The sequence below is a fragment of the Bactrocera dorsalis genome, chromosome 3 (genome assembly GCF_023373825.1).
Source record: "Bactrocera dorsalis isolate Fly_Bdor chromosome 3, ASM2337382v1, whole genome shotgun sequence".
Taxonomy (NCBI): Eukaryota; Metazoa; Arthropoda; class Insecta; order Diptera; family Tephritidae; genus Bactrocera; species Bactrocera dorsalis.
This window is the reverse complement of record NC_064305.1, coordinates 81,954,852-81,977,773: the sequence shown is the minus strand read 5'-3', so window position 1 is coordinate 81,977,773 and position 22,922 is coordinate 81,954,852. Positions and strand designations below refer to the sequence as shown.

The following is a 22,922-nucleotide window of genomic DNA, read 5'->3' as shown; positions in this document are numbered from 1 at the left end:
CAAAAATTTATTATTATTATTAATAACATTTTAGGCTGCTTGCCCTGCACGTAACATATACATCCGTTTCCGGTTGTATTAAGTGCAAAGCGGTGAACGGCGGGTCAGCTCACATTAACGCTAGGCGCTCATTCAACGCATTGTTGCCCGCTCTTTCTGTTGTTTTTGGTTATTAATCACACTGTATTATCCTACTCAAGCCGACATACCGCCGCGCACCGCCTTGCCACACCACACTGCGCTGTCGTGACGCGCTTTTCACTCCTTTTTCATTTGACTTTTATTTTCTCTCTTTCTTTTCCTTTCGTTTCACCGACTCACTGCAGCGTTTTTTACGTGACTTTTTAAATTACACAGCAGCACTTGTCGAGTATATTTTGCGCGCACAATTTTTCATCATTTCTTGACACTAATGACATTTTATTATGGTTGTATTGCGCTCAAAGAAATTCAAGAAAAATCACATTAAAGCAAGCAAGACGCTCCGCGGCACACACAGTTGCCGGCGTGAATAGCTAGTGAATGAAGTAGTGCTGCCTTTGAGCGCACCGCCTCAACACTATCAGACGCAGTCAAACACACATAAACATACACACACAATTGTTGTTTTAATATTTTTAGCTATAATTAAAGTATCATCAAACACAACACTGACAGCTATTTCTCAGCAGTTCATTTGTTTCATGTCGCTTTTTGCTGTTGTTCTGTTTTGCATTTAGCTTCGGAATTATATTTTTCCTTTGAAAATCCGTCACTCTTTGCTCTTTTGCTTGTCTCACATTCACTTTGTGTGCAAAAAGTTGTAAATCCTTCAATTTCTAAGATTTGTGGTTCACTTGTCACACATGGAAAGCTGTAAGAAAAAGAGAAAAGAGAGCAATTATTAGGAGGAATTAAGTTTTTGTGGTTGCAGATTTCAGCATATTAAATAAATATAGTTTTTGGCTAAATATGTGATATGTATATGAGTACTGGGATTTTGTGATATTCGATAAAGTAATAAAAGAGTTATTTTCATTATTATACCCTGAACAGTGTATATTAAGTTTATCACGGAGCTCTTAACACACATAAGAAAATGAGACTATAAAATATACGCTTACGTCCGTCAGTTTTTAAGATCTGAAAACTTGATGAATCCTAGAGGCGGCTCATTTTTTGAATGGAAACCTTTGACAGGTTACGCGTTTAGATTTAGTTATAACGGGTGATCCAAGTAGAGATGATTTCTTCAAAAGCTCTTTTTTGACAGTTCACTCATGAGTCCTATAAAGTTGTCATGTTATTTTTGTTCAGTAAGTTTTGATATTTGATCGTGGAAAGACTTACGCCTGAACACTTCGGTGAGTGGTGAGTGAGTATCGATTGTGTCAATTAACCACTAAGATAGCGTGATATCACGCCGTTAGAATTTTTCGTGTGCGGACATGTAAAGTCTAAAGTCTATGCGGACAATCCCGCCTCGAGCCAAGCCTCTTAGCAAAACACCCCGCGTGTCATTCGCCAGTTACAGTCGAAATGCTCGAAAGAGTCATCGAAAATTGGACTCAACGGATATCTGAGTCGTAGCTACGACCAATATTTGAAAAGGGTAATCACCAAGAAAAAATGCCAAAAGTGTTCTATCGGATGTTCTTCCATTAAATTTGAAGTTTCTGTGTGTTTTCTTTAAAAAAGTAAGGAAACTCGAAATGGATCCCCCTTTTGAGCGTCAAATCAACTTCCTTTGAAAATACAGCATTAAGGGTTATTTTTCGAAAGACTATTAGTTTTCAGCGCCTTCACAAATTTTCAGCAAAGGCAATAACAATGGTCGTCCAAAGGCGGAATTTGAAAGGTGAAGGCAGTTGAAGTGAAAAAAATATTCGGTATTCCTGTATGACGTTCAGTAGACTTAAACGACCTCTATTTTTTAGGATTTCATGGCTTACACGGATATGACCCGGACAGACTTATTAACAAAAGACTCGAACTAACAAACTAACCAAATAAAAAAGGCATTTGAGCATAGAGAGAACTGTTCAGCTATATTTCTAGAATGGCTCAGGTGTTTGATAAGGTATGGCATGAGGCCTATTATAACGGGTGGGCCATCTAACGTTTTAAATTTGAATTATCTATATTTCGACATTGGAAACGTCAAATACCATTCGGAAAGTGAGAGATATTCAGTAAAATGTCTAAAATTTACGAAATGGGTCCCTATTCACTATTCTACAGTTCGCAGATTGGGCAGAAGATCGTTTGACCGAGCATTGTCAATTTTACCGAAAAATCATCTTTTCGGACGAGGCTCATTTCCACCTCGATGGTTACGTTAACAAGCAGAATAGTCGCATTTGGGGCACAGAAAACCCGCACGTAATCGTCGAGAAGGCAATGCACCCAGCACAAATCACTGTATGGTGCGGATTTTGGTCTGGTGGAGTCATCGGCCCATTTTTCTTCGAAAATGAAGAAGGAACCGTAACCATCAATGGTGAGCGATATCGCGCAATGTTAACCGAATTTTTCTTCAAGCAAATTGAAGAGGAAGACTTGGACAACATTTTGTTCCAGCAGGACGGCGCTACGTGCCATACAGCAAACACTACATACAGCCGTGACGTAGTGAGCCCTAACAAATGCCATATAAAAGCAATAAGAATATTAGCGGAGCACTTAAGTTTTGTCGAAGAATGGCTAGCCTACTAGCATATAAATGTGAATGTACTTTCGCTAAGACCAAAAATCTCCCCGGCAGTATAAATAAACAATGTTTTAGTGCCCCAAACGAATGAAGTAACTTATCTTCGTATTCACCCAGATAGAAGACTTACGTGAAGAAACCATATATCTAGTAAGATAACTTGCATGAAGATAACAACTGGAAATTTAATTGGCTTATAACCTCACTCTAAACTTAGCCTAGACAACAAAGTACTTTTATGTAATGCGGTCATAAAGCCGATTTGGATCTGCACAACGAATATTTATATAATGCAAAGGTTCGAATCGAAAATGCGTAAAACAGTCACTTGTTCGCCATGGTACATTCATGATACAAATAACCATAAAGATCTTATTTCTATGGTAAAGAAAGATGTAGAGAAGAGTAGTGTGAAATACTGTACATATCTAAAATCCGAGATCATCCCAATTAAATTGCTAATGCTTTGATACATTCCTGTGATCAATCTAAACCTAAATAATAACACAAATAATGATAAATCAACTTATCACCAAACAGCTCAGTCACATAGAGCATGTACACGAGTTCTTGTAAAATTTTCGAAAAGGTTCGAACTCTCCATTTTTCACTTATATTTTAGCAACAGTTAACAAAACCACTGTTCATATGAATACACATGGAAAGGCCCCAGCTTAGTTTTTGATCCTTTATTCGCATTCAAACATGTCCGGACATCTATCTATCCGCTCCACTATTCAACTCAAGTTTACCATATTAAACAAAAGTAACAAAATCGAGTGGTATGAAAAACATCAAACAACAAACCCCAAAGGCTTCTTTATGCACGCTTCACATTATCAATTCGCATTTATAGAAAAGTTTATTTTATTCACTCAACAGACATACAAACGCACACAATATATGCACAAAACGGCGCTGTCATGTGAATAGCATTCGGTCGGTCACGCTTGCTCAGTAAATCAATAAAATTACACACATCAAAGTCATTGGAAACAAAAGCGAAAGCCGAAGCACGAAAAAAGACCCAAACAATAATCACAACAACACCAAGAACAGCAACAACAGTAATGGCAAAGTTTTGGCCAGCTTTTCATGCGCTCAACCAAAAACAACCTATGAGTGTGTGTATGTGTTTGTGATATGTGCAATCACTTGCCCCTTACTCCTGCGGCACTCTTTTAATGTATCCTCGTTGAGTCACAACGGACTCGGCCGACTTTGTTGGAGTCAAAACACCATGCACCGCAGAGACCATTTAAATTGTCACTGGGGCTTATACTCACACGCACACACAAACATACATACATATAAGTTTACAACTGAATGGACAATCTGTGAATGCCGACACGCGCGCAACTGTGCATATATGTGTGTGTGTATGTGGGGGTGCATGTGTTCCTGCCTTTTCGCCCACTGACTGCTGCTCGCACTCCGTATGTGGCACCAAGTCAAAGAGTTATGAGCATGTTCATAAATTAAATGACTTCCCTTCGCCGCCAGCTGCACCGCACACTCCGCATTAACCGTTACACAAGACTTTTGAGTTGCAACTCGCACACCTCAACTGCCACTTGCAACAACTTCCTGTGTGTGAGTGTGTGTCTGCCACACTCATGTGCCGATGCCACAGTTCGAGTAGATAAAAGTACTGCAAGTACTATGCAACATGCAACATTCATACTTGCATGCTTCTTGTGAGTTACTCCTTTATTATTGCTGAGATTGCTATTTGCTGTTTTCGCTCGTATTATTGTTGTGCTTGTTGTTGTTGTTGCTCTACTTGGTGGTCAGTGTATAATATTTTATGATATCTTTGGGATTTTCACTTCACAAGCATACTCATATATCAACAAACATTGCAATGGCAATAATAATCAAAGCCAATGGAAGTATGTGTGCCCCGTTACAGGGTGTGTGTGTTTGTTGGTCTGTAAAATTGGCAGTAAATTCTCGATTGCAGACGCACAAACGAGTAGCGATGATTTTTGGTGGTGTTCTAGTTGTAACGTATTGTGGTCAGAAATCATTTCTGTTTTAAATGAGCGTTAAAAGAAGATCCTTTCGAGGATAATACATGCGGAGCCCTTGATCCATGCTCATTTGTTTGGCATTACAAAGTAAGGTGTTTTATAGTCCTGGTCGATTTCCCTTGATTTGCTTCGATAAGATCAGACCCAGGTTTTATTGTAAATCTTCACATGCAGTTTTTATGAAAATGGCTCTTCTAGTCTTATCCGGTAAAAAGTATGAAGAACTCAAATTCACACTGCTCCCAGGCACATACTTATACAAAATAAGTTAGAATTGAAAGAAGATATAAAAAATATAATGGAGAAATAGTAGAGATAATGGAGAGATAGTGAAAACCTCATTTTCATAATGGAAAGAAACGTTTTGTGATTGTGGTATAGATTCCATCTGTTTTATAGTAGTTCCTAGAGATATTGTTTAGATAATATAATGTGTGAACATTATGACTGATAACAGGTGTCTTCAAAAGAACTAAAGACGGTAACTTTTACCATTTTTCAAGACATTTTGGTAGGTAAATTTGGTAGGTAACGAGTTTAAAGTTTGAGGTACTGCCAGGTGAGGCACTCCGAGCGCTCCGAACGTCGAGCGGTATTATTATTTATGGGCGTTTTGCGAAACCTTCCAATGGTAAAGTGGGTTTCTACATTAATTCTAACGGTATAAGGAACAGAAAATGCAACAAAAGATTTGTTTGTAAAAAGATAACCCTACTGACCCCTTAAGGCCTTCTAGGCGTTATTCACTTTTTATTTCTGAAATTTCTGAAAAATTCCCTATAAAAATAAATATTCCTCGAGATGGCTTCTAGAAATGCTAGTATTTATTCTAGTATTTATTCAACGTTTAGAATATCATGCATAAATTTCTGAGTACACAGGGACCTTCATTATGCGAACTTGTTCTTATTCCACAGTTTTTAAAAAAGCTTGTTGGCGACAAATAGCATCTTTCATTCTAGCACAAGTTATGCTTTCAACTAAAACTAGAAAATTTCCTATTTTTGGCTACCAGTTAGAAGTCAATCACTTTCCAGTCCAATATGAAAGTAGTTCCACAATGAATCACTAAACTTTATATTGCACTCAAAACACAGTTATATCGGCTTGTGCGTGTGTCTGTGCGCTTTTATGACTCACTTTTACACCTCCTTTTTGAATGCCGACGCTTATGAGATTTGTAAAATTGTGGTTTGTTCAATTTTCACAATTTTCATTCAGCCAACTTTTCGCAATCCATCAAAAGGCATTACAAACACACACAAGGAGCCATCTGTGCGTTTGTGTGTCTGTTTACACAATTTATTACCAACACATACGGTAGCACAAACAAATATTTGTTTGTGTTCGAAAATTATAAATTCTTCGGTTTTTGTGGTTATGACTTGTTTTTATTTTTATTGCTTTGTCATAGGAAATCCATGAAGCCACACAAAAGTACTCATAGAAGTGTAGTCACACACATTTGAAAAGCGGAAATGGCAACATTGTGTGGGTGTTGAAAGCTAAACGAAGTTTATACGAAAATGTTTACTTCTGCTTGTGTTTATTTATTTATTTACTTTTCTGTTAGAAATGTTGCATGTGGAAATCTTATTTGTCACGGGATTATTTGCATGCTTTCAATTGTGTCGTTTTATTTATCTTCTGAATAGATGCTAAATATGCCATTAATTTTGTGGCAGATACATTTCTTATTGTTGGTTAAGAAAAAAATAGAGAACAAGAAAATGTTTTTGGGGCCAATTTGGATTTATGGGCGAATTAGTTTAATTGAGCTGCAGGGAATGTTAAGAGTTTCGAATTGCAAACAGATTCTTAAGGTGTTTATTGACATTGGACAGAGAATGAGGAAGAGTGGTTTTAGGCAGTTGTAAGTAAAATGTTAAATTTAAAAATTTTAAGAATTTCTTTATTATAATATATATTTATTATATTAATTAATAATATGCATTGATTAATATGATTATATACATAAATAATTTTGGCTTCCTCTCAGCCATATCAATTGTGGACCAATACACATGAACCCACATCATTGTTTAGTGATGATAGAATTTTTTCTTTAATGACTCTCTTGAAATCTGAACAAAATATTCGTTTAACAAATGAAAAGGGATAAACAAAATAATTGCAGTTTCGATCCAGCTTTGCTACAAGATCGGTTCAAAACAAACAAAGTGACGAAATTTTCCCTTATGTCCGAAATTTTGACTTTAACATTTAGAGTTTTATTCAGGAAAGGATACATTAGCAAAACTATATTTGAAAATAAAATTAATGGAGCTAGAATTTTACATTCACCAAATCGAGGAACATTATAGGTTAAATTAGATTATATTATGAGCTCGATACTAACAGGGATCTCACCTTGACAGCTTAGAACATCGGTACATTGTGTTATCTCATGCAACCTTATATAAGATCATAAGACCCTTACAAACTGACAAAGCGCTTTGAACATTTCATTTGTCGTTCTGGTTCGCCGAAGCCAAGACTGCCAATATGTTTCAACCGCAGTCTTGCAAAGTATGGAGAGTGGAGGAGAAAGTGCCTGTTTCCACCTAAACCTCCCATACAACTTCGACAACCTGCGTCCGTCAAGATTTTCATCCTCACCACCACAATGCCCATTGCACAAAGTGCAATGGTAAGAACTAGTAAGAACCCGAACGATCGAACCCAAGCTAAACTTTGCAAGAACTTTGCAAAGGGAAAATGGTTCAGTAGATCTCTCGCGTACAGACTGTTAATTAAGACATAGAAAATCTAAAAATAATCGCAGTACCTTCTTGGAAAAATATTGAAAGAGAAAAATAATGAGTTTCACACAACGACGTCGTCGCCCCGACGACAGTATTAATAAAAACATTAGCTCATTAGAAATATTAATCAGAAAAAATGCAACAAATTCCCTACGCAATTAGTCACATAGCATGAAAGGATATGCGACACGAAAGGATATGTAACGAGCACATGTGCGTTTTTTGTTATCGCACATAAAAACCTCAATCAATTTTAATGACTCACAAACGTGACAAATTGCTGAAATTATTCACTCCTAATCCATTATTAAGTTGCCTTAGAAACACATTTGTTTGTAGAAAAAAATACTGTGGCAATAATGTAAACACATATTTTTTATACAAACGCACTTTGTATATGCTTTTTATTTTAAGAAAAAAAAAAGTTGATAATAATAATCTTTAAGTGATTTTTAATGTTTTTCTTTCGTGGTTGTAATAGTTTATCGCGGCATTAAGTGCCTCACATTGTAGTGCGACAACTGAAACTGTAAGGTGCAGTAATGACTTGAGGATAGACGAAGTTGTAAGCAATTGTGTCCTTAAACTACCCTGTAGGGAAAACTGTGCATAGCTGAGGAACTGCTCGTATGCATTTTTTTTTAGAACACGCACAAAAAATAAATAAAAAACAAAAGAGCGATAGCTTCGGTTACAAGTAAGTTATAATACCCTTCACAATTCCGAAATTTCCTAACAAGATTTTGATCGGATAATTTGTATGAGAACTATATGCTATAGTGACTCGATTTAAACAATTTCTTTGGAGATTGCACCATTGGCGCAGACAATAGCTCATGCAAAGTTTGGTAAATATATCTCTACAACTGAAAAGGTTTTCAATATAAGCGCTTGAATCCGATCGCTTTAGTCCAATATTGGCGGCTCCGGCTTTGAGGAAAAAAGGCGTGTGCTTGGTCGATATCTCGAAAACTCAGGGTCTTGTTAGCGCATATTAAAAGAGACGGACAGATCCGTTTCCATAACAGTTGGGTCTAAGTAACTGGAACTTACCTGGATTTTTATCCGGTCAACGACTGTCCCTCCGCCATCATGCCTCGAAATTACATCAGGAATGTTTTCTATCGCTACAACAACAACAGAGACGGAAAAATACACCGACATAGTTAAGTCGACTTGGCTCATCACGCTGGTGATATATGTATTTATAGAGTCTCTGACATTTCCTTTTGGGTGTTACAAAACTCTTTTGAATCTTATATAAGAAGTCTTCTAAGAGTTTAATGAAAAATCCTATTAAGAAAACTCTGAAACCTGCACAGTGTGTTTGGTCTTCTGGTGAGAGAACTCAAGTTAAGATTATCGGGAACTAAGATTGAATCAGTCATCTTGGAAGAAAGAAATGATCTTCCCCTAGTCGAAGTAAAGGGTGTTGTCTGTCTGTCTATTGTTCATCTGTCGTCCGATTGTTATGAAAATTGGGATGTGAAAATTTTAGGATATAAACTATTATTATTACGTTTTACATGTTATTACTTTAACTCGAGACCTTCGCAGATATCATCGCAAATTGAGGTGTTAAAATACTAGATCATATCTAAAAACCATATCAAAAATCTTATTTATATATCTCATACCCTCTAGATAGTCTCAAAAGAAAGGAATGCCTTGCTTTAAAAAAAGGTTGTACTATCATGCCGAGTCTCTTGAGAGTAATTTCGACGTACGTCGCCTACTGTCATCAGCTAAGATACTCGTAAGAGTTAAGATTCCGCACTTACGAGTTCGAAGATAAACTCACGAACAAAAATACGATTACTTTGTAGCAGGTACTTTTGCTCTCATTGTGTACCTCTTGCTTGCTTTTGATTGTGTGGTTTGCTGGCTGGACGATGAAAAGTCACAGCACTGACAGCTGTCAGTGCGTAAAATGGAGCGCTTCAAGTGAGCCAATGTAAATGTTTATCTCTATGCAGATATGAGATTGACGTTGAACGACCATTAAACTGTTATAGTTTCAAACTGCGATGATAGTGACCCTGTGCGTTTAGTTATTCGTAGTTTTGTTTACTTACTTACACCGTATGTGGCTAGATTTTTATGGTAATGGATTTTAAATTCTTTGCCACAACTTTTATGAATCCTTTTAAAGTTGATAAGCTGCCTTTTTACGACTTTTTTAGTTTCAATGTTGTTGTTGATTTTTGTAGTTCTTTGTTCGCTTCGTGATTTGCTGAGTTCAAGAGTGCTTCATGTTTACAGCAACAAAATGTTTATTTCTTTTTAATTTCGCTTTGCATTCATTTCGAGATTTCTTGGCATATTTTCGTTTTCATTTTGCTTATTTTCCAAAATGCAATAAACCTTTGGTAGCCTTTTAAAGAGTCATCGGGCAATAGCAAATGCTGGTGGCATGCAACAAAAGTGTCGGCAATTAAGTAAACACATAAAAGTCATTGTCAGCAGCAGTGGCAGCAACAGATAAATGCACAAGCACATATACAATAGTAAAATATACAAAAATATTTATATATATACATATATGTATTTATGTGTGTGGGTGTATGTGCGTTTTTCTTTTATTATTTGTTGTTTTCATACACTTTGCGTAATAAGAATTTACTTTGCTTTAATTAGTGCTAACGTAAATAAATTTGTTGCTGTTGTTGAGTGAAAAAGAAATTAAAATCACGAATCACTAAGCAAAAACAATTAAATTGGAAATTCGAGTAGTTTCAACAGGCGTTTACGGTTTCTACTAAATAATCATTTTGCTGCTCTTCAGTTTATTTAATACTGCCTTTTGTTTTGTCTTTCCACTACAACAACCAACGAAATGGCAACAAACCTTGTGTGCCACAAAAAGTGCAACATAAATATACAAACGAACATAATTACAAACAGACAACAACGTTCAGTTTAAAATTCTTCGAAAATCTACTTGAGAAGCAATAAAAATAATATAATGAATGAATGTAAAAATCAAAAACAGACAGGCGATGTCTTTATACGAACGCTGACCGTTAAAGCGCAGCCTGCAGATTTGTGTGGCCATCATTTACACGCCAAAAGGGCGGAAAATCATTTAAAGTCCATTAAAACTTCACTGTGAAATTCACGGCACTTCACCTTGACAATGGAAAATCAGTGGCAAGCAGCGCTGTAGACGCACAAGTACAAGTCCAACCAGCATACAAATACTATTACAGTTTTTTGCAAAGAACAGTGGTGTGGAAAAAAATTTAATTAGGTGGAGATTAATGCTTGCAGCTTAATGATTGCAGCTTTGCTAATTGTTGTTTTTACGGATGAATCCGAATCTAGGTATGTGCATATTGGTTGTTCAAAAAGTGGAAGATGGTCTATACTAATATGAGAAGACTGGGGAGAGGAGCGAGAAATCCTTATGAGACTACGAGCATTTTTTAACAAAATCTGTGGTTTGACTGTGGATTTCGAAAGTATATACCTGGGGGGCTTTTTGACATCGGTTGAAGCGAAGGTATATCAAACTTCACAAACAAAAAGGTTTCCTTATAAGAAATCTAAAAGGCTAAGGAGTTCCAAACTCAATAATGTCTTCGATGATATGAATATGAATCAATGGAAATTTTCATAAAGATATCTTTCCAATTAAAAATATTTTACCAAAAGTGGTCGGCAGGAATGGTACATATTTGTTCATTTATTTATAGTATAAATATAAAAAAAAGTTGAAGTTTGTTTAGAAATACGAAAAGACTTTTTCGACTACCCAATATTTTTAAGGTTTAAAAAAATTTCATAAAAAAGTGACTGCTATTTTCCTCCGCACAACTCTAAGCACATTCATATCGGTTGGCGATTTTTTGTTAGTGATGGAATCGCCTCAAGTGTGCCACTTCAATTAAAAAAAAGTCGCCAGAATGGACGAATAACAATGAACAAAAAGCTTTACTTCCAAGCGAACAAACATCTAGCACGAAAAAATAGAGCAAAGCAGAAGAAGTTACTGCTTTAATGGTGCTAATTAACATCACAACGCTGCTATGCAGTACGTACCGAAGCGTGTGGAGCAAAAACAAAAGAAATTGCAACAAAACAAAGCTCATTTGGAGCATTCACACGAATCGGCGAGCGAAGCGCTTGAGACTATGGTGCAAATGACCCACACTGACACGCGGCAGATACGCCAACAAATGGCGCGTAGATTGAACGGCAGACGGAAAGCATGGAAAGCGCACATTAGTGGACAGTCTAGCGCACACATACAGGCACACATACCGGTACATACACCGGTGTATATAATGCATCAGGTCATTTGGTATATTAGCACCTACACGGCTAGCTGTCGTTAGCGGCAACAATGCGCCTCAACAGACCGAACGCGACGAATTAACAAACTCATTTGCTACATAGTAACTGTGGCGTTTTTGCCAAATGACGACTGACTACCGGCAACACTGGATTTAATCGTGGCAACACAATCACCAAGTCACCGGCGCTGAAATCGGCGTCGCCACTTTGCACGCTAATGTCACTTAATCCCATGACTGTGATTGATATTTCCAATTAAAAAAGGACACGGCCGCACACGCACACACATACATATATGTATTCATGCACTGGGCATATGGTACTTGTGTGCATTTACACAACAAATGAGCAAACGTATGCGCGCACATTGCAGTCACTCATTGACTCATTCATTATTTCATTCATACGCCACTTGCAGTCACACAATAGTCAAGTCGGTGGCATGTCAGGCGATGGCAGAAAAAAGGTCAGTCGTGCCATTAATAGGTGTATTTCACGGTATTGGTGTGTAGGTACGTGTGTGCCACAACGTGCGGGGCGGTGCAAAAGTTAACCACTTTGTGTATAGTCAATCGACCGTGAGAATAACAGAGCTAACAAAGTACTTTTCCTGACAGCCTCTGACAAAATTTCTGACTATTTTCCTTCAACTCTGACTTTTTCCCTCCCATTCCTGTCAACTTTTCTGCTTTTCTGCCTAGTTGGCTGTGCCGGCTTGCGTCTCATTTCTAGCACAATCACAACCGCAAACCCAAGTCTCAGCCCTTCACATGTAGATACAATATGTTGCAGGTCTTTTCACATTTCATGTCCACAACTATTTCTTATCTCCTCCGTTTCATTCTTTGCTCGGCTTATTTCCGGCATTCAAGTCAAGTTGGCTTTGCTTGTGCCTTTTTCGCATTTATTTTTCTCAAATCATTGTAACAAAGAAATCTTAACAACATTGCTTCTAAGTATTTGAAAAGTACTTGTGCACATAAGTATACAATAAGTAGCAGCAACTTTCGTGCATAATGTGTTGGAAATAGTCTCATGTCAATTCGAATCAATCGCCATTAACTGATGACGTTGGCGTGTGTGGAGCCGAGCATTGGGATGAGATTAAGTAATTTTCTTAGATCTCGGTTAGCTGCTGGTCGGGCCGTTGTTGATGCAGGATAGCATGCGGTGGGCTGACCTTTTTTGCGGTACATTATGCTTTCACCACATTGATTTAATTTTAAAAATCGATTTTGACCTACATAATAATGTATGTGTAGTATATGGAATGCGAAATTATTTACGATAATTTAATTTTCAGTGGTTTTCATGGTTTCGTACCCATCATACTCTGTCTTCGACGACTGATTGACATCTATTTTGCTCATGAGTTTAAAAAGGATGCGTAACTGACTTGGAATATACGTAGTCTCTCATTCTTTGATTTTCATCAAGTGGTGGCAAACGAATTTTGGCCTTAACTTGATATAAAGAGATAAGAAGTTGAGAATATTAGCATGAGTGGATTCCAGGGATTTTTTACTAATGTTCGTGTAAAGGCTTCACGGTGGAATGGAATCAAGGGACACACTAAGTAACTTATTTATTAAGATTTTGCTCCTGAGCTTTCCAAATCAGCAAAATTTATGTTCAGGTACGGTTCTATATCAAACAAGAACTGATAATATTGTAACAAAACTGCTCAAAATAAAATCACACTGAAATAAGAGATACACATTTTATAATTTACAGGAACAACAACCTATTTTATATATTTAATGCTCCTAATAACGATTTAGAGAGATTTTAACACATGAACTACAAGAATTAAAAATGAGCTATATTTTTACAATGTCACCAAAATGTATAAATATATCGAGACTCTGCCTAAATATGAAGAACTATGCTTTCAATTTAATTTCCAGTGAGGACTCACTAAAAAAATAAATTCCATTATGATTTTATTTACAGCCATGACCATGACTAATAATTTGATTAAGTTCTGATCTCTGTTCAAATATGATCCGGACTGTCAAAAAAAAACACATTTTCATGTACATATTTTGCAGGAAATTCATATATTTTGGTACAAGTCTAGTATTGACACACTACATACTCAAAACATTAACCAAAATATTAACCGAAACATTAAACAAAATATTAACCGAAACTTTAGCCAAATAACCAAAATTTATGAAATCGATCCATAAGAGATATTGAGATCCCCTGTTATCTCTCTGATGCAAACACCACAATTTTCATGATTTCTTTCTGTAACTTCCTTCGTTGTTATCGACATTAACAGAGATGCGTGGACGACTTGCTTAAGTGGCTATACCAGAGTGACACATGAAAAATTAGGCAATTTTCATGAATTTTTTTAAGAGAAAGTAGGTGATTAAATATTTCAAATTTCTTTGAAGGTAATAAGGTACATTTTCAGCTATATACAAAATTTCTTTTTTACAAAAATTTTGAAAAATAACGGAGTTATGGGCTGTCTTCGGAGGTGCCAAAAAAAAGTGCCTTAACTGCTGGCATAATTCCGGCTGAATTAATAGCTAAAACAAAAAAATGGAAAAGTTTATTAAACTTAAAGGTATTTCCTATACAATGACTTACGATCTTTGAAAAATATCAAAAATTAATAAACGGGCGTAATTTTGAAAAAAAAAATCGTTTTTTAGGTAAAAAAATGGTAGTATTCGAGAAAAACGTGTTTTGCACCTGCGAGCGGTCGCTCTTTATATCGCTGCCATCCAAAAACTATTCAAGATACGACCTTCTCGCATTCACAGGATATTTATGGAAATATAAGCTATCGAAAAAGTAAATAATTTTTTTTTTTTTGAAAGTGTCACACTGGTATAGCCCCTTAAGGAAAGTTTCCAACTACTATTGCCTTTACTGAATACTTAGAGTCACTCCAGTAATTGTTTTCGTGCTAAAGTAGACCCCAAAACCACTACGTAGCGATTCCATACAAGCAAATTCCTTATTACATTTTTATTTTTTTCATTCTTTGAGGATCAAACTTCACATGATCTTAAAAAAAAAAATTGAACCAATTTAAGAAATAAAAATATTTTTCGATTTGAGCGCCCAGCTTAAATGAGACAGTTTAGACTAAATCTGATAAGATTATATTTATCACATGGATAGTCTTCTACAATCAAAATATGTATAGCTCTGGTGGAGGGTCGGATCGGGGTCTGGGAGATGAATTGGATTTCTGTTACCGAACTGCACATAAACTTCCGACTTAAAATTAATATATTATATACTATAAAACGTAATATATATGTACTGTGTATACATACAACATGGATCAAACTCGTTTTTCTAGACCTTAAACTTCTGGAACAACACCCTGAACCATAGTCAGCAAGCTCATATTTTTTTGGAAAAAAGCAATTAAAAACTTAGAAAATTCTGAAAACTTAAACAACCTTATCTTCTAAATACCCTTTATTTCGCAGTGCCAAAAATTAATAAAATATGAACGCTTCCAAGAATTTCCACTCAAAATCGCATAGAGCTTAGGAAAGGTGCAACTCAAAAAGGAGATAGCTAATGTTAAGATATACAAGAAATCAATATTTAATTTATCTCAAGCAGCCTGAAACTCAAATTAACTGAAACTCTTGACAAAAGTAAATATATTTTTAAATCTTGACCTTATATAGTACACCTCTACTAATGAGGCGATCCCGTAATGATGATGAATAAGCCCCGTACGTGGAAAAACATTAATATGGTAAGCATCTTTAACATCTCATAAGGCTTACACACGCCATACTAAAACATTATGTAATAACTAACAACATCTCACCAACCAAGTCCAACTCACACACAGAGTGTTTACATAATATATCGATTATGAGCACACAATTCGCACAAATCCAACAACGGCCAAGTGTAAAATGCTTATCATCAATAAATCAATGTATGGCAGCAGCAAGGAAGTAACTAGTTATAAGTGGATAAATAAGTATGCCACTTGCTCGCCACAGTGGGTGTGAGGTAAATAATGTTCGCTAGCAGTTGAAGGACTTAACAGGAAGCTGGGCTGCTAAGCCACAGCAACAATACACAACAATAATTGTGGTGTAAAATATTTGCTTCCTACCCACACCTACTTGCTACACACGCTACAACACTACCTCCGCAACAACGACAGCAACATGCGTACACACATTCGCTGGCAACATTTTGGCCATGTAGCTGGGAAGTATCAACAACCGCACACAAGTAAATGGAATAGCAAAGCTTGGCAATATTTGCCTTTCTGCTCGCAGACACGAGGCATACCGGGAAGTTGAAGCTATGAACCCCTTTCACTGGCGCACACTAGAGCCTCAAGCGCATTTAGAAGTTAAGTATTTGAGCATTCGAGTATTAGTAGGATTTTCTATGCTCGCACAAAATACTAGAAATGAAAGAAACTTGAAAATAAATACAAAATGTGCTAACACACACATACTTGTAAGTATAACTGTGTGTGTGCGCCAGCTAACTGGCGGGAATTCCCTGCTGTTCGTGCTGCAACATGCCACATTTCCATATGCTCAACTGATTTGCCATTTTATTTTATTTATTTTTTATTTTTTTTGGGCTTTGAAAATTTCTATTTTTTGCACCTTTTTGCGCTTTTTTGCTTTTATTGGGATATTTATTTATATTTTATGTTATTTCCATTATGTGTTGCGATTCCTCGTGCCTGCCTGTTATGGCGAATTCTCATATTATTATTGCGCTTTCGTGTTGAGCATTAGTGGATTGCGCTTGTGTGGGTGTATGTGTATGTGGTTCGCTTGTGTTTGCTAAGCTCAGGTGCAAATCCTTTAAAATGTTATTTTACCTACAAATGGCAAAAGAACTGAATGACTGACGTCCTAAGCGTATGCAGCATGGCGAGGGATTAAGCGGCGTCGAGTGTGAGGGATATGTGGCGGCAAATAAAATATATATGCAAACATATAGCCAAGGCTACGCCGTGCGGATGAGGAAGTTTGCCCGTTTGTGCCTTCCGTTATGGTTACAAATGTGCGCACACATCCGCCCACATGTATGTTTGTATGTAAATTCCAATGTTTGCTGTGCTGTTGCACTGCAGCTTGGCTTGTATTTACCGAACGCTTTTATCAGCTACTCACTCCTATATTACATTAGCTGCTTTCCCTAAGCGACTTATGTCGTTTTCAAGTTGCCAATACACGTGGATAAGTACCATGTGCTCTCGCAAAACATATCCTAGTATAAATGTATTTGTATGTAAGTATATGTGTGCCTAGCATGTGTGGCGAACGCTTTGGTTTTACCCCTTTACTCCACGCGAACACATTTTTCAATATTTTTTTTTTGCGATTTAAATCCGCTAAGCAGCTACTTGTGCAATGCACATACAAAGATACATATGTATACACACATACATACTATAAACATATACATGTACAAGCAATCACATCGCCACACAGCCCAAAAGTATGCTTGTTGGAAACTTTCACTTACTTCGCTTGTCTACTTCCACAGTCAGCAATGTAAGCCAGGTGAGCCAACAAGTGTATTCATTTATATATGTACATATATGTGTGTGTCTCTTGGAATCCGATTTGATCTACATTTATTTTGCAGATTTAAAGTTTAGCAGAAAAAATTCATGCATATTTTATTTTGCTTCTGTTTCTATGCGCTTCCCCATCTCCTTCATTCAATTAATTAGCTCCTTTCTTCCTTGGCAACCCATAAACAAGCGAATACTTAGTAAGTACAATGCAAATAATCCGCTAACAAATACTTCGTTGTGGCATTAGCGCGCATGCGTTCTGGTTTTCAGTTATTTATTCACTCATTCATTAGTCACTTATTTGATTAAATTACATTTTCTTCACGCAAATACCTTTCTATTACATTTTCGGTGAAATGAAAGCCACCATAAGTGCTATTACTGCCAAAGTAGCTAAAGTAGCTTCGTTTTAGTATCGGCAGGTGGTGCTTCTGAACTGCGTAGTAACTAGTTTCCTCTGAGGTTGATAAGCTGTTTGGGAGTCTTTAAATATTTAAAGGTTTGAGTTCTTAAGGGAAGCACGTTTGTCTTTTATCTTGTAATTTCAGTATATATTATATGATGAGCGAAATTTTTTGAAGTTTTTCTCATTATAATTCATTTGTGTTTTAGTCTCTTAAGTCTTAAGTCTGTCGACTATCCTACTACAAAATATTTTCAGTTTTATCATTACAAGGTGCGCTCCAAAGTAAACAGTACTTTTTGAATCTAACAACCGCTGGTGGCGCCATCTATATGTCGACTGGTGCGTTTGTTATCTTTATCGATTGTCCAGTGAAAATTTCATGACATTTCATTGATTGGCAGTGAAATTATTGCGTTTTAAGTGTCAGTAGGTTTGTGTTATCGATGCGAAAATCAGCTTCGAACAAAGAGCCAACATTAAATTTTGTTTTAAAATAGGTAAAACTATTACCGAAACATTTCAATTGATGAAACAAGTTTATAGCGATGATTGCCTATCCCGTACCAGAGTGCACGAGTGGTTTCAATGTTTTCAAAGTGGTCGTGAGGACAAAAATGACGATCAAGATGTGGGCCAATCAAAATCCGTGATCACCGGAAATTCCATCAAACTGTGCGTGAATCCATCAAAAATCAGCCAAAATCATCATTGAAATTCATGGCAATGAATTGAACATCCCCAAAACATCGATTTATTGCATTTTGATTGAACATTTGCGCTTACGAAATGTGTGTGCACGGTTTGTTCCGCACAAATTGACTGACGACCAAAAATTGCTCAGAATTCAGAATTCAACATTCGAAGGACGCTTGTGATCGATTATTTGACCAAAAATCACATTTTAACCATTAACCACTTCTTGTTTTCACCTGATGTGGCACCGTGCGACTTCTTCCTTTTCGCGAAAATACATTTGCCCATGAAAGGAAATCGTTATGCAGACGTAGAGGCCATTCAAAAGGCTTACACCGGCAAACTGGCGGCCATACTAGCCAACGAGCTAAAACACTCATTCGACATGCTTTTGGATCGTGCAAAAAGCTGTCTTGAAGCAGAAGGAGACTACTGTGAATAAAATAAATTGATTTTGTAAAAAAAAAACATTTGCTTTTTTTTAAGTCCTGTTCTCTTTGGAACGCACCTTGTGTAATATACAGCCCCAAATACTTTTTCAGAACAAAAAAATCCCGTAGATGGTATATGAGATTTTAGCCTTAAAAATATTGAAGAGCAGCATGTGAATTGTTAATACATTTTGTATGAAGCTTTTGAAACTTAACGACGAACACTACTTGTTTCTACCAGTAACCCTTTCTTTGTAACATTGTGAAAGAAACGTCAGAGACCCTATAAAGCATACTCGAATATGGGGTCGTTTAGATCAGCGTGAAGAGCTGAGTCGATTTAGCCATCTCCTAAGTGGTTTTTTATATTCGGGAACTAAAACCTTACAAACTCAAAATTTTGTCCTTTTCTTCTCAAAACTATGCTTCTCTACCGGATATCTCATTATCGTATCACTGCAGTATATAGTACATATAACTGCCAAAAAACTGGTCTATCCATATCAAGTTCTTGGATGGAAAATATTTTGTTTAACAAGCTATTTCAACAAAATTTGAGGAGCTTGTTGTCCAAAGCAACACTATAATTTCCGAACATATGTATATTGTGCAGATTGCACTACTATAGCATATGTTGGTCATATAGACTGACCGATCCAAATATTTTTTTGTACATGACATGATATCTTCGCGAAATTTTACCTATATTACTATCCAAAATAGAGCAGCATTTTCTAAAGAAATTTTTTACAATGGATCGCCACAGGATATAGCTACCATACAAACCAACCCACCAAAATCAAGATAAAGATCTTTTAATGTCCTTTAATGCTACAAGAAAAACATCTGGCTTGTGGGATTTTCTTCTTAAAAAAATATTTTTGTTTATTTTAAACCTCTTATAAGATTTCAAAAGGTATTATTTTTGCATTAACCAAACTCTTTGCTTCTCTTCCCTTTCCAAGCTTATGCAAAGTTATTTCTGTCTGTAAACTAAGACAATTACGAAAGTCAATTTTAAGTAGGGATTCAAACTCACCCACCCAGACCAAGTCAACGGAAAATATTGCCACTTACATATTAATGTAATAAATGCAAGAAAATGGCATGCACCCTATAAAATTTTCAAATAAAAAAGCACGAAATATCATCAAGTATTCTTCCTGGTGGAATCCGACTAAATCCATTTGTCACAAAATTGCTTTATGACTCACTCACAAGCCAGAATATGCTGCATACGATATGTGTATGCAGCAAGCCCCTATGCACTTACATCCTTACATGTACATGTATGTGTGGGTGTATGTGTGCATGCGCGCCCTTTTTACAACCCATTCACCATAAGTAGCTATGAAAATCCACATTGCACAAAACATTAATTATTCAGCACTTTATGTCTGGTGAAGTTGAAAATTTCCGACGCACGGGATGCTCTTGCAACAACGTCCAAACCGAAGCAACCGACCGACCGACGACGACGAAGCAAACAACAACTAGTTTAAAGTATCAGTTTGCCACATGCTGTCGCATTGGGTGCGCAAAACTTTGCAACAAATGCCACACAAAGATAGCTGAGCAGCTAGCAAAAACAAAAACTGTTTTTATACGAAGTGTGAGGGTGTGTGTGTGTGTGTTTGTTAGAATTTGAATGCAAAATGCACAATTCCGAGACAGAAGTGGCAGAATATGAAGAAACATTCTGACATTTCGTGCACTTCAATGCTGCAAATATGAATTTATGTAGTTACGTATGTATGTGTGTGCGGCTAAATTTTTTTGTTGGCAACAACTTTAAAGTGTCAACAGGCACTTTTGCACTTTGTTTGTGACAGTTGTTGTCATTTTGGCAACTCAGAATTGCTCGCTCTCATGCCAATACATATATATATGTACATATGTAGTCTATATTATAAGCGTTTTCGCATTGCAGCAGAGTTTCTGTAACAGACACAAAAGCCATCGCGTAGCCGTAATGGCTCTTAGCCTATTTTCACAAATGGTCAAATGTGTATGTCTTTGTGTCTGTGTGTGAGTGCAAACAATGGCGCTTGAAAGCCTACTTGTGTATGGGTGTATGTACAAATATTAATAAAGACAATAAAAGATTTTAATTTGTACTTAAAATGCATATCCTCTTCACTGTGTAGCCATTATTCAGCATTTCTCAAGACCATTTGGTCGGCACCAACATCAAAAAGTGTTTCTCTTCATTTGTTTGAGTGTATTGAAGAAATTGCTTCGCAAGGCTGTTGCAGCTAAAGCGTGGCAAGAATAAACCGCTACATGAAAAGTGAAAGCGTGGGATACGTGCTGGGAAAAGCTAAATGAAAAAGCATTTCAAGTTTGCTTATTTTGCTGCTTTTATTGTTATGGCAAATAGGGAGATCAATTTTGGGATCTTTGTATTCTTATCGAAGAATGTAATTATTTTATTTTATAAAATAGTTTTGCTCTTTATATTAAAAAAAAAACAATTTTTGAAGTGCAATGCATTTAATGTATAACAACAATAATTTATTATTAAATTTTATTTTTCTGGTTACAGAAATTAATTAAAATCGAGGAGTATTTTAAAGGTTAAAAAAATGTTCGTACTATAATTATCAACTGTAAAAAAATTATATTAATAAGATATTTTTGCATGATCAAAAATTCGAAAATTAATATGAAAGTATAAAATTAATTTTAATTCTCCCGGATCCAAAATTGTAGTAGTCATGGTTTAAAACTAGTTTTTTTTAAATTAAATATGATATTTTCAGTGTCGGAAGCTTAAAAAATTGCGCTAGTCAACGACTAAAATTATTTGTATTTCCCAATTACAATATGAACGTACTCCTGAAAGGAATAAATTAAATTTTTTTTTTTCTCATTTACAAAATATTCGAAATTACATATTTTAAAATAATTTTATTTTAATAAAAATGTTGAAAATTGCACTAGTCAACATATAAAATTATTTTTAATTTCTGAAATGTAATTTCCCACCAAAAGGATAAATAATAATTATGTGTGTATTATTTTGTGAACAAAAATTTTGAAATTTTACTTTTGAAATTAAAATTTTTTTATTATTAAAAACTTCGAGAATTACACTAGTAAACGTTTAAAATTGTTTTCAAAAATTAACTTTTACTTTTTTTGCAAAGCCACTTTTCAAATTACACTAGCCAACTCATCAAATTGTTTTCAAATTTACTTTCATTTTTAAAAATTTTTGAAATATAATTTTCCAGTTGCTCTGTTACATAAGTCTACATATCAAAAAATACATGGAAAATGTTTTTCTTTTCATGACCATTTTTGTAATGATCAAAAATTTCGAAAATTCCACTAGTCGATATTTAAAGTTATTTCTAAATTGGAAAAAAAAATATTCCTTGAATTATCAAAAGTTTCCAAAATTAGACTACTCAACGTCTAAAAAAAATTGCAATAAAATTTTTCAATAAATGTTTTTTTATGTTTGAAACATCTTTATATACATACATATATATGTATATTTTCCCGTATAAACGTCTTTAGTTAAAAACTATTTTTAAATTGAATTAAAATTGAAAAAAAAAATTATTTACTAAAAGCTTCGAAAATTACACTGGTCCAACGTCTAAACAAACTTTCAATAAAATTTTGCTTTTTCTTTCATACTCGAAATATCTTAAGGTGACACCTTTTAAGCAAATATAAAACAGTCCTATCCATTTCCTACCTTACAACATTTGGTTCGAATAAGGCAGTTCCTAATACTTTGTATTACCGAAAATTAACGGAAATGTTAATCGAATCTTTTTAAAAATCGTTCTAATTCTTCAACAATTTTCATCTGTTTGGTGTTTTGATTTCAGAAGATCCAGTTCAGAGATATAGTGATCACCACAAGACGTCTTTTTGAGAGGAGCTCAGGGAGATCAGTTGTAGTTCCGTTCCAAATAAATATTTTTGCTAATACTAAATACAGTTAAAGGATAATATAGTATGTGTACAAATTTTTGGATCAATAAATTTAGAAGTTTTCTCAGTAAAATTCTAGAAATTTCGCTTTTTTCGGCCTTCTAACTGTA

The 22,922-nt window shown here is 35.6% G+C and overlaps 1 protein-coding gene across 1 annotated transcript in view; it reads right to left on the bottom strand.

The window, feature by feature from the left end:
- Positions 1 to 22,922, bottom strand: part of LOC105226202 (protein Wnt-5) — a 240,607-nt gene that overhangs the window by 169,226 nt on the left and 48,459 nt on the right. The gene's annotated exons all lie outside the window — the stretch shown is intronic.